Source organism: Crotalus tigris, unplaced genomic scaffold (assembly GCF_016545835.1).
Source record: "Crotalus tigris isolate CLP2741 ecotype Arizona unplaced genomic scaffold, ASM1654583v1 scf7180000017600.4437325, whole genome shotgun sequence".
In the NCBI taxonomy this organism is placed as follows: Eukaryota; Metazoa; Chordata; class Lepidosauria; order Squamata; family Viperidae; genus Crotalus; species Crotalus tigris.
Genome location: NW_024096504.1, coordinates 337,232 through 351,401, shown reverse-complemented (window position 1 = coordinate 351,401; position 14,170 = coordinate 337,232).

Genomic DNA, 14,170 nt, shown 5'->3' with positions numbered 1-14,170 from the left:
GGCCCATGGGCTGGACACGTCATGTGGAAGCCACGCCCACCCCATTGCCGGCAATGGCAAAACCAGACTGATACATTGCACGACGTCATGTGACGGTGCAAGTTTGACATGCCTGTTCTAAGTTCTTCTACTGAGTCCCTTTTTGGGTGGGATTTGCTGAATCATCCAGTAGTTGTCTCTGGTGCTGGAAAACATCTTTTATGGCTAACGGAACTTTGTTGAAGACATCATGGTTCCATTCACTTTGTTTAAGAACTTTGGAATAAAAGACACAAAGCAACAGTTCTCAGTTGAACAATAAATGAATGGTTGGGATCTGACTGATACACCAGTGCTTGGATTTGGGCAAGTTAGGGTGGCTTTTGTATCTTCAGATTCATGCAGGAATTAGCTAACTTTCCAGTGTTTCACTAAGTGAGAAAAGTAGTCTTTCTGAGTTACTTTGGAGTGTGCTAAAGATCTTTCTTGGTGCATTTTTATCCCTCTGTATAGATATTGTGTACTGCACTTCCCTCTGGGTCTTCTGCCTGCTGCTTCCCATCTGAGCTGTTTCAAAAGCTCTAGGCATCTGTTGCCACCTGTGTCTACCTCTCTCCCTACCTTTCTTGGGTATGGAGTGAAACATATCCCTGTGTTTTGATTTTTACTTCTCCTAGGAAAGCTACCAGCTTTTTTACCTTGTTCTCTTTTTGAGGCCAGGAACTGGCACCTGCCCTCTCCATTGGCCTATAGAAAGTGATGTCTCTCTCCAGCCACCAACTTCCTGCGATCTCTCCATGGGGACTTTCTGCCTCAATTAGTGACCTCAAATTCTCTATAAAAAAAAAGTGCTTGTTAATGTTGAGGATCTTAGGGCTAAAACTGCACTGTGTGATTATGCTGTGCATTTCAGGTTCTCTTACCATGAAAAACAACAGAGAGATATTTAAAGGTAGTTATTTGTTCTATTTTGTGCTCTTCTACTTTCCAGAATTGCTAATTGGCTCTCTAAGGAAAATTCAAAATTAAGTACCTATTGGTTTTATCTACAATACTAAAACATTGAAACTATTGCTCCTTTTTTTTAATAAAAAGTTTTTATTTTCCATTTATCCAACATAATACAATTTACAAAATAAGATGAATTCATAACCATTGGTGCCGCTTGACCATTCCCCCCAGGCTGCGTCCACCCTCTCTAATACTTCCCTACTTCCCTCCTCTTTCTCTCCTCCCCTCCAACTCTCTTCCCCTCCCCTTCTCCTCTTACCATCCTACTTCCTCCCTACACCTTCCTCCCCTCTCATCCCTCCAAACACAGGAACGCAGCATAGGGGAAATGCCCAAGCAGCACCTCTCTCATAAACTACCATTTCTATATTATCCTTACCCATGCATTCACCCACCCACCCACCCTTGACCCTCCCCCCCTCACTTCCCAGAGCAGAGTATAGGGTTATTAATAAAAAATATATACAATAAAAAAAAGAAAAAAGAAAAGGAAAGGGAAAAAAAGAAAAAATCATACTTAGCCCTTAACTCCCCTTAAATTATATCATCATAAACAAATCTTCTACAACATTTACTATAAAATTTACTCATAAAATAAATGAAACTTTGTAATCCCATACTTTTTCTGAATATAATCTATCCATCTTCTCCATACAATAATATATCTTTCTTGTGTATGATCTATTTTCTTGCCTTAATACATCTAAGGATTTTAAATGCCAATCCAAACCTGACCAAATTAATAATTCTTTATACGAAATTTTGTCAAAATTCATCCCCTTAGAAATTCCCTCAATTGTGTGTCTAGGAATCCCCCAGATAGGTATTTTATAATTTAACCTATGATAATACTTTTTCCAAACTCGAATAAGGGATTTCTCAAAATGTGTGATTTGAAAACCCGGTCCACTTTCTTATTAAAAATTAAATATGCATGCCAACCATACATTAAATCCCACCCTTCAAGAAAAAGAATATCCTTATTTGATAAATTAAGCCAATCTCTTATCCAAGTTAAGGTGGCTGCATCATAATATAATTTCAAATTAGGTGTTTATATATCTGTTTTTAATGCAAAACTTTATAAAAATAATTATGAAATGTTATGGCTTAAAATGCAGAAGGATTTGAATGATTGGAAAAAATTGCAATTATCTTTGTTAGGAAGAATTGCTGCAGTTAAAATGAATGTTCTGCCAAAATTTCTTTTCTTGTTTCAAAGAAAGAGGTAAATTTAAAGAAAGAGGTAAATTTAGAAGAATGGCAGAGGGGTATTAATAGATTCATCTGGGCTGGGAAAAAACCAAAAGTTAAGCTTAAAATTATTCAAGATGTTCGAGAGAAAGGTGGACTCAAGGTGCCGAATTTAAAATTGTATTATGATGCGATGGTTTTAACTTTGATTAGTGATTGGGTTAACTTAACAAATTCAGATATACTTCTTTTGAAAGGATGGGATTTATTATTTGGATGGCATGCGTATTTAATTTATAATAAAAAGGTGGATAGGGTTTTTAAATCCCATGTCTTAAGAATTGCTTTACTGCGTGTCTGGAAGAAATATTATAGATTAAATTTTAGAATACCATTGTGGGGAATTCCTGGGCATGCTATAGAAGGGATAAGGAAAGGAGTGAAAATGGATAGGATTTCTTACAAGCAATTACTTAAGTGGGAACGGAATAAGTGGCAATTAAAATCAATGGAGGAATTAATGCAAGAAAATATTTTCTATTATTGGTTTCAGTATAGGCAGTTATTAGAAAGATGGAGTATAGATCAAAAAGTGGGTTTTATTACGGAAGATGTGAATTTGATGAAACAAATTAAAGATCAAAATCGAACCCATATAAAAAGAGTTTATAATGTTTTAGTGGAATTGGATTCAGAAACAGAATTAGTTAAGGATTGTATGGTTAAGTGGGCTCAAAATTTTGAAGAGCCGATTCCATTAGACACATGGGCGATAATTTGGGTGAGGAATGTTAAGTTTATCCAAGCTCAAAATTTGTGAGAAAATTTTTATAAAATGTTTTATAGATGGCACCTTGATCCACAAAAGATGTCTCGCATGTATCCTAATTTACAGCCCAAATGTTGGAGATGTGGTAGTTTGGATGTAACGTATTATCATATTTTGTGGTCATGTAGAAATATAAAGGCTTTTTGGATTAAGATTTCATGGAACATTCAAAAAGTTTTTAATAGAAGGATAAAATTTACACCACAATTATTTTTGTTAGGTATTATTGAAGATTGTGATAGTAAAGAGATTATTTTAATGTTGAACTTTATTACGGCGGCAAGGTTATTGATTGGGCAATATTGGAAGAAAGATTCCTTGCCTACCTTAGAGGAATGGTTTCTTAAAGTTTCTTATTTATCAGAAATGGCTAAAATTTCGGCTTATCTGAAAGACCATTCACAAGAGAGATATAATTCTGTGTGGAAAAGATGGGTAAATTTTGTTCAGAACAAATATGGGATTAGAAAGTATTATTTAGCTTTTGAATAATTTATAGTTAAAGTTGTTATGGTTAGATTTGCTGATTTTATTGTATTGGAGTTAAAGTGTTTTTTTAATTTTTTAGGATTTATGTATAGTTGATTGATGTTTATTTAATTTCTGTTTTTTTCCTGTTTTTTTTAGCTCTGTATTCAGCTCTGGGAAGGGGGGGAGGGTTAAGGGGGGATGGGGAGGGAAGGGGAGAGGGATTTTATTGTAAAAGTTTATAAAAATTTTAATTAAAAAAAAAGAAAGAAAAAGAATATCCTTATTTGATAAATTAAGCCAATCACTTATCCAAGTTAAGGTGGCTGCATCATAATATAATTTCAAATTAGGTGCTTTAAGTCCTCCTCTTTCTCGGGCATCTTGCAAAATCTTAAACTTAACCCTTGGTTTCTTCCCAGCCCAAATGAATTTATTGATACCCTTCTGCCATTCCTCCAAATTTACATCTTTTTTTAAAATAGGTATCATCTGAAACAAGAAAAGAAACTTTGGTAGAACATTCATTTTTACAGCTGAAATTCTCCCCAACAGTGACAATTGCAATTTTTTTCCAATCATTTAAGTCCTTTTGTACTTTTGCTCATAATAGTTCATAATTATTCTTATACAATTTTCCATTTGAAGCAGTTAAATATACTCCCAAATATTTAACCTTTTTCACCATCTGAAAACCTGTAGCTTTGACTAAACTTTCCTTATCATTAACTGACATATTCTTAGATAATATCTTTGTCTTATGATTATTGACTTTAAAACCAGAAACTTTCCCATACTGTGTTATAAGTTCTAATAGACAATCAACCGCTCAAGTCAGTTGTTCCAAAATTAAAACCAAATCATGCGCAAAAGCCCGCAATTTATACTCATTCTTTCTTATCTTTATACCCTTGAGTATTGTTGATTCTCGAATCTGGATCAACAAAATCTCCAATGTTAAAACAAATAACAATGGAAATAATGGACATCCTTGTCTTGTCCCTTTTTCAATATTAAAAGTCTCAGTCAGTCCCCCATTAATAACAATTTGAGCAGATTGTTGCTGATATATAGCTTTAAGCGCATGTAAAAACTTATCCCCAAAATTAATTTTCTCTACCAATGAGAATAAAAATTGCCAGTCTAATTGATCAAAAGCTTTTTCAGCATCCAAAAATATAAAAGCCACAGGAATCTGACTGTTCTTATCCAGATACTCAATTAAATTAATAATTTGTCTTACATTATATTTCATATATCGCCCTGTTATAAATCCTGATTGATCACTGTGGATCAAATCCTTCATAACCTGCATTAATCTATTTGCCAAAATTTTAGTGAAAATCTTATAATCTACATTTAACAAAGATATTGGCCTATAATTCTTAGGCTCTGTAAGATCTTGGTCCTCCTTCGGAATCAATGATATAAACACTCTTTTCCAAGAAGGGGGGACTTGTGCTCCCAACAAAATACTATTAAAGAGCTCCTTTAATGGCTCCATCATTTCTTCAGATAAGATTTTATAATACGTCAACGTCAATCCATCTGTTCCTGGAGACTTTCCCACCTTTAACTGCTTAATAGCTAAACCAATTTCCTCCACAGTAATTAAACAATTCATCCCATTTTGCTGTTCCTCAGAAAGTTTAGGAAAATGTGCTGATTGTAAATATTTATCTATATCCATTCCCTTTATATTATCACTTGAGTATAATTTTGTATAAAAATCTAAAAAACTCTTTTTAATCAAATTTTGCTGAAAGACCTCGGTACCTTTATATTTTACTTTCTCTATAATCCTAGCCTTCTGTTTCTTTCATAACTGATAAGCCAGTCTCCTCCCAGGCTTATTCGCATTACAAAAAGTATTATGTCTCATATAACGCAAATTGGGAGCCACCTGGTCTGCCATCAACATATTAAATTGTTCCCTAAGCATTTTTATAGAAACCTTTAAGTTATTATCAGTTGGATTAAGAACAAGTGCTTCTTCTTTTAATTTAATCTCTTCTTCTATTTCTCTATGTCTTTGTGACCTTTTATCCCTAGAAACTTTATTTAAATGAATCAAAATTCCCCTCATATACACCTTACTGGCATCCCAGACCATGGGCATCGATGTACCCTTATTCATATTTTTTTTATTTTCAATTTTTATTATTTTATTTTCATTACTATTGAACATACTACCCATACTCTCCCCTCCCCGTCCCCCCAACCCCTTTTCTCCCCCGACTTCCCAGAGCTCAGTTCAGGGTTACAAAAAAAAAAAAGAAGAAAAGAAAAAAAAAAGAAAACTAAACATAGTCAACTTAAATTTACTACTTATACAATAACTGGAATCCTAATAACCCTTAACTCTCTGCAAACTTGAATTCATAATTTATCAAAAATCCATTATTCATAAAATAAATGAAACTTTGTTGTTCCATACTTCTTCTGAATATATTCTATCCATCTTCTCCATACAGAAACATATCTCTTTTGTGAATGGTCCTTTAAGTAAGCAGAAATTTTAGCCATTTCTGCTAAGTTAGAAACCTTGAACACCCATTCTTCCAAAGAAGGCAGAGAATCTTTTTTCCAATACTGACCCACCAATAGTCTTGCTGCTGTTATTAAATTCAGCATTAAAATAGTTTCTTTAACATCAAAATCCACAAAAATACCCAAAAGAAATAATTGGGGAGTAAATTTAATTTTCCTTTTAAAAACCTTTTGAATGTTCCACCAAATCATAATCCAAAAAGCTTTAATATTTTTGCAAGTCCACCAAACATGAAAATAAGTTGCATTCAAGGAACCACATCTCCAACATTTGGGTTGCAAATTCGGATACATACAAGATAACTTTTTAGGATCCAAATGCCATCTATAAAACATTTTATAAAAGTTTTCCTTCAAATTTTGTGCTTGAGTAAATTTAACATTTCTAACCCAGATTATCTCCCAAGAATCCATTAAGTTCGGTTCCTGTATATTCTGGGCCCATTTGATCATATAATCTTTTACTAACTCTGTTTCTGAATCCAATTTTATCAACTCATTATAAATTCTTTTGATATGAGCAAATTTCTGATCTTTAATCTGAATTACCAAGTTTTCATCTGTTAAAGTAATTCCCACCTTCTTATCTACCCTCCATCTCTCCATTATTTGTAAATATTGAAACCATGATTGTAAAATATTTTCTTGCCTTAACAAATCAAAAGACTTTAATTGCCAATCTGTACCTGACCAAATGAGCAACTCTTTATAGGAAATATTGTCAAAATTCACCCCTTTAGAAACCCCTTGAATTGCCTGTCCAGGAATCCCCCAAATGGGTATTTTATAGTTCAATTTATAATAATACTTCCTCCAGACACGGAGTATGGCATTTCTTAAAATATGTGACTTAAACACCCAATCTACTTTCTTATCAAAAACTAAATATGCGTGCCAACCAAATAATAAATCCCAGCCTTCAAGAACCAAAATATTTTTGTTTTTTAAATTGAGCCAATCACTTACTAAAGTTAAAATGGCCGCATCATAATATAATTTCAGATTAGGTGGTTTAAGTCCACCCCTTTCTCTAGCATCTTGTAAAATCTTAAATTTAACCCTTGGTTTCTTGCCACCCCATATAAATTTATTGATACCCCTCTGCCACTTTTCCAAATTTGCATCCTTTTTCAAAATGGGTAACATCTGAAATAAAAAAAGAAACTTTGGTAGAACATTCATCTTTACTACTGAAATTCTCCCCCACAAAGATAATTGTAGTTTTTGCCAGTCATTTAGGTCTTTTTGTACCTTTATCCACAATTGTTCATAATTATTCTTATACAATTTCCCATTAGATGTTGTGATATATACTCCTAAATACTTAACCTTATTAACTACATCATAACCTGTTGCTTCAGCTATAGTATCTTTTCCCTTCATAGACACATTTTTAAGTAAAATTTTAGTTTTATTCTTATTCACCTTAAAACCAGAGACCTGTCCATACTGCGCTAAAATTTCAACCAATTCATTAACCGAATCTATTGGATAAGATAAGATAAAGATAAAGTGAAGTGGAAAGTGAAGAGGAACTAAAGAGCCTCTTGATGCGGGTGAAGAAGGAGAGTGCAAAAGTTGGCTTGAAACTCAACATTAAGAAAACCAAAATCATGGCATCCGGCCCTCTCAATTCCTGGCAAATAGATGGGGAAGAAATGGAGGTAGTGACAGATTTTATTTTTCTGGGCTCCAAGATCACCTCAGATGGGGACTGCAGCCAAGAAATTAAAAGACGCTTGCTCCTGGGAGGAAAGCTATGGCAAATCTAGACAGCATTCTAAAAAGCAGAGACATCACCCTGCCAACAAAAGTGCGTATAGTCCAGGCCATGGTTTTCCCAGTTGCAATGTATGGCTGTGAAAGTTGGACCATAAGAAAGGCTGAGCGCAAAAGAATTGAGGCCTTTGAACTATGGTGCTGGAGAAGACTCCTGCGAGTCCCTTGGACTGCAAGGCGTTCAAACCGGTCAGTCCTAGAAGAGATCAACCCCGACTGCTCTTTAGAAGGCCAGATCCTGAAGTTGAAACTCAAGTACTTTGGCCACCTAATGAGAAGGAAGGATTCACTGGAGAAGAGCCTAATGCTGGGAAAGATTGAGGGCAATAGAAGAAGGGACGACAGAGAATGAGATGGCTGGATGGAGTCACTGAAGCAGTAGGTGTGAATTTAAATGGACTCCAGAAGATGGTAGAGGACAGGAAGACCTGGAGGAACATTGTCCATGGGGTCGCGACGGGTCGGACACGACTTCGCAATTAACAACAACAATTGGATAAGATAATGTCACCACCAAATCATCAGCAAAAGCTTTCAACCTATAATCAATCTTATTTATTTTTATTCCTTTTAATCTAGAGGATTCTCGAATTTTAATAAGTAAGATTTCCATAGTTAATACAAATAACAAAGGGGATAAAGGACAATCTTGCCTAGTACCTTTTTATATTTTAAATTGCTCTGTTAATCCCCCATTAATTATAATTTGTGCTGATTGTTGCTGATAAGAGCAGCTTTAAGAGCACACAAAAATTTATCTCCAAAATTCATTTCCTCTACCACTTTCAATAAAAATTTCCAATCTAATTGATCAAAAGCTTTCTCCACATCTATAAATATTAAGGAGCAGGAATTTGATTATTCTTATCCAAATATTCTATTATATTAACCAATTGTCTTACATTATTTTTCATGTATCTTCCTGTTATAAATCCCGATTGATCAGTATGAATCAGTTGTTTCAAAACCTGCATTAATCTATTTGCCAAAATCTTTGCAAAAATCTTATAGTCCGTATTTAACAAAGATATAGACCTATAATTTCTAGGCTGGGACAAGTCCAGATCATCCTTTGGAATCAATGATATGAAGGCCTTTTTCCAGGATAGAGTTAACTCTGCTCCCAGCAAAATGTCATTAAAAAGATCCTTCAATGGTTCTATCATTTTTTCCAATAGCATCTTGTAATAAATTGCAATTAATCCATCAGTACCTGGCGTCTTACCAACCTTTAATTGTTTAATTGCAGAGGTAATCTCTTCAGCAGTAATTGCAGCATTAATTCCATCACGCTGATCAGTCGTAAGTCTGGGAAAATTGGCTTGTTGTAAATAATTTTCTACATCTGAGATTTGTATAGCTTCACTAGTATATAACTTAGAATAAAAATCTAAAAAAGCCTTTTTAATCAAATTTTGTTGATACACCTCTTTGCCTTTATAACATATTTTGTTTATAATCCTTGATTTCTGCTTCTTACGTAATTGATAAGCCAACCAGGTTTATTTGCATTACAAAATGTATTATACTTCATGTACCTCAAATTAATTGCCATCTGATCTGCTATTAACATATTAAATTGTTCCTTAAGCAAAGTTATAGAAGCTTTCAAATTATAATCCATTGGATTTGATAATAAAATCTTTTCCTTACATTTAATCTCATCTTCCAACTCTTTACGCTTCTCAGTTTGTTTACGTCTATGAGCATTATTCATAGAGATCAAAATCCCTCGCATGTATGCTTTACTGGAATCCCAAACCATTGGCATCGAGGTGCCCTTATTCATATTCCAAGAGAAAAATTCTTTTAAATAACCTCTACATTTCTGTATATTCTCTTCATATCTAAATAAATTCTCATTTAACCTCCAAGACCTTCTAGACCCTTTATCCAAAGAAATTTGCAACCATACAGGACTATGATCTGAAAAAATTCTAGAAAATATCTTAGTATTCTTCACTTCTGAAAGAAAAGTCATTAGTAACTAGAAAAAAATCAATTCTAGAATAAGATTGATGCCTGTCTGAAAAAAAGGTGAAATCTTTTTCCTGAGGGTTACGTTCTCTCCAAATATCTCTGAGTTCCAAATCTTCCTTTAAATCAAAAAAGTTTTCGGAAGTCTAGCCTGGTTACACACTTTAAAAGAACCTTTCTTATCTTTGCTTGGATCCAAAACACCATTCCAATCCCCCATCATAATAACCGATTTATAATCCAAAGAAATTAGTTTCTGATGAATCATCTTGTAAAAATGTTTTTGTTGTTGATTGGGAGCATATAATCCAAAAAGAAGAGTTCTATTATCATTTATCAAAAGATCAATAATAACATACCTGCCTTGTAAGTCCAAGTCAATTAATTTTGGTGAAAGCTCTTTTCTTACATATATAACTACACCTCCTTTTTTCTGCAATGCAGGAGCTATAAAATGTACCCCAAGCTGAGGGTTAAACAAGTATTTTTGATCTTTGGAAATAATATGAGTCTCTTGCAAACATATAATATCATTTTTATGTTGTTTCAAATAGTAAAAAACTTTCTTCCTTTTTTGTGGGGTGTTTAGCCTGTTAACATTCCAGGTTAGAAGCTTTGAAATTCTTGGCAGGTTGAAGCCTTTGGAACAAAACCTCTAGACTTGCAGTCGATGACTTCTTTGGCCTTGCTCCTCCCACTGGCTCCGAAGTAAAGTGTAATCCATCATCAACCTTTTGTTGCTGTTGCTGTTGCTGTTGTTGTTCTCTTTCTCTACGTTTATAGGCAGCACGTGTAATTCTCTGTTGTTTTGGGTCATCAATTAATTGAATAGATTGAACCAATAACTCTTCTCCTGGGCATGGCTTTAAGCCTACATCAGATTGTGTTTCTGCCTTGCTCTCATCTTTTTTTGATCTTGGAGATGGTGGTGACTCTGCTTTTAACACAGTCATATAAAAAACTTTTGCTTTAGAAATTGTATTAAGACGATAACGTAATCCAAGATAAGTCACCACTATCCCCACAGGAATATCCATCTGAACTGAATTTGTTGTTTCTTAAGTTCATCCGCCAAAAAAGCAAAATCTCTCCTTCTCCTAAGGATTTTTGAAGGTATTTCTTTTAAGATTATCACATCTTGAGTTGCAATCTGGAATCTGTGCTTATAAAAAGCCTGAATAATTTCATTCCGCAAAGATCTTCTAGCAAAATAAACCACCACATCTCTTGGTAGCTTCCTCTGTTTTGCGACCCATGAATTAACTCTAAAAATCTTTTCTATATCTCTCAATATTGCTTCAGGGTCGCATTCCAAAATAGAAGCCAATTCAATTGCAATTTCTTCCTTCAAATTCTCCTGAACATTCTCCTTCAAGCCCCTTATTCTCAAAGCGAACTCCATTTCTCTATATTATGACATTAAAATCTCATCCTGAACATTGTCTGCATTATCTTCTATCTTATCAACTCTATCTTGTAGTATTTCAACCTTCCCCACCACTTCATCCACCCTGTCATCAATTTTTTCTACAAGTCCAGCAAGCCCCTTCAGAAGTGCAGAAATAATATCTACTCTCATCTGATCATTTTTTTCTCTATAAGTTCTGCTGTCTTTTGTATAGTTTTCTCATAAATGTTCTCCAAAGCATCTTGCAAATCTTTAACTGTTATTGACTGCGGTGGTGGTGAGGGTGGAGAAAGTTTAGGTCTCAGTTGTTGTTGTACAGTCTGAGTTACTGAAGAAGGAGTTGCAACTTTAGGAAGAGAAGCAGGTCCAGGACGTTTTGAGGCCATTTTAACAAAGGAAAAAAAAGGGTTTTTTTTTGAAAATAAGAATTAAAAACTAGTAAAAGTAAAAAAGAGCAAGAACAGCAAAAAAAGAAGTTTACTCCTTAAAAAAAAGAATTCTCTTAAACAAATCAAGTCCATTACGTTGATAAAGCTCAATCAATAAAAAGTAGAAAATGAAAGTGTTCAAACAAGAAGAGTAACAAAGAAACAATATTCCTCCGCCATATTTCTTGCTCCAGCAATTTGTTCAGATAATAACAGGAGAAGATGTTAGTTCTCCCCGAGTTAAGTTAGAAGTAAAATCCAGTCATTGTTCTCCTGAGAGCTCTGTCTGCTTTAAAAGTCACTTACAGTTTTCATTAGGAGAGCAGCAGTGGAGGCAGCGTCTGGCTTTGTTCTCGGAGAACAAAGGCATCCCAGGAAACGGAGCAACATCCGGACTTTGGAGGATCTCTCACACTTCACCTCCCGAGAAAAAATCCCTGGGAGATTGGTGAGGTTCAACTCCTATCCAGGAGAAAGCTCACCTTCTTCCCTTCACCCGGGAAGAAGGTTTCAAGCCATAAAACAGCTGGTCGTCACTGTTTAACTGGCTTTTACGAACTCCCGGGAGAGGCAGCTGTAAAACAGCTGCTAACGACACCAACGCAGCCACCAGAAGTCCTGAAAAACTTCAGTATCTTTATATTTTACTTTCTCTATAATCCTAGCCTTCTGTTTCTTTCGTAACTGATAAACTAACCACCTCCCAGGCTTATTCGCATTAGAAAAAGTATTATGCCTCATATAATGCAGATTGGTAGCCACCTGATCTGCCATCAACATATTAAATTGTTCCCTAAGCATTTTTATAGAAACCTTTAAGTTATTATCAGTTGGATTAAGAACAAGCACTTCTTCTTTTAATTTAATCTCTTCTTCTATTTTTCTATATCTTTGTGACCTTTTATCCCTAGAAACTTTATTTAAATGAATCTTCCAAATGTAACTCCATCCACACTGGACCACGGTCTGACCAAGTCCTGGGAAAGATTTTTACCTTCCTCGCCCTAGAAACAAAATCACTAGTAATCAAAAAGAAGTCAATCCTTGAAAATGACTGATGTCTATCTGAATAAAAAGTAAAATCTCTATCACTTGTATTCCTTTCTTGCCAAATGTCAATAAGTTCCAACTCTTCTTTCAAATCAAAACAACTTTTGGGTAATTTAGTTTGAGTAAAAGTTTTAGAAGAGCTCTTTTTATCTATGGTTAAGTCCAAAACTCCATTCCAGTCACCCATCAAAATTACAGATTTGTAATCCAACTGAGCTATCTTGCCGTGCAAAAGCTGATAAAATTGCTTCTGTTGTTGATTAGGGGCATATAAACCAACAATAAGAACTTTCTTGCCTTGTAATAATAATTCCACAAAAACATATCTACCTTCAGAATCAGCCTTTATTAATTTAGCCGATAAGTTTTTCTTCACATAAATCACAACACCCCCTTTTTCCCCTGGAGCTGGAGCTGTAAAATGTGATCCCAAACAAAAATTTATCAGATATTTTGAGTCCTTTGAAGTTATATGAGTCTCTTGTAAACATATTAAGTCACTATTATGTTGTTTCAAATAATGGAAAACTTTTCTCCGTTTCTGTGGTGAATTTAAGCCATTAACATTCCAGGTCAGGAACTTTGCCATCTGCACCGGCCTGAAGCCTCTGAAGCACGGCCTGAAGATCAATTGTCGAAGATCTTTTAGGTCTTGCCCCTCCCACAGGCTCTGTAGTAACTGTTCCTTCTACTTTATCACCACTCTTCTGCTGCTGCTGTTTTTCTTTACGTTTATGGGCAGCTCGTGTCATTCTTTGTTCTTTTATCTCAAAATCCTGTGCAGGCAACACCACTTGTTCCATAACCATCTGTGAAGAGGCTCCTGCCATAACATGCTCTTCAATTTCCCTTGTTTGTGTGGGTGAGGACGGTCCAGCCTTTAAGATAGAATAATAAAAATCTCTTGCCTTTGAAACTGTAGTTAATCTGTAATGTATTCCATCATAATTCACTACTATTCCTCTTGGAATCTCTCATCTAAACTGGATTTGGCGACGTTTTAACTCATCAGACAAAAAGATGAAGTCTTTTCTGCCTCTTAGAATTTTTGGAGGTATTTCTTTTAAAATTATCACATCTTGGGCTGCAATTTGAAACCTCTGTTTATAAAAGCCTGTATAATTTCATTGCGAATAGATCTTCTGGAAAAATAAATAACCACATCTCTTGGTAGATTTCTCTGTCTAGCAACCCGTGAGTTGACTCTAAAAATTTTTTCTATCTCATTCCCAACTACTTCTGGTCTCCATCCAAGATTAAAAGCAATATCTTTAACAATAAGCATCTTTAAATCTTCCTGCAAATTTTCTTTCAATCCCTTGATATGCAATGCAAACTCCATTTCTCTGTATTGTGATATAGTTTGTTCATCCTGTGTAGATTCTATCTTATTCTCCACTTCCTCCATTCTAGATTCCAGTCTTGTTGCATTTTCAGTAATCTCCTCCATTTTATCATCAATCCTTTCAACGTGCAAAGCAAGACCTTGAAACGCAA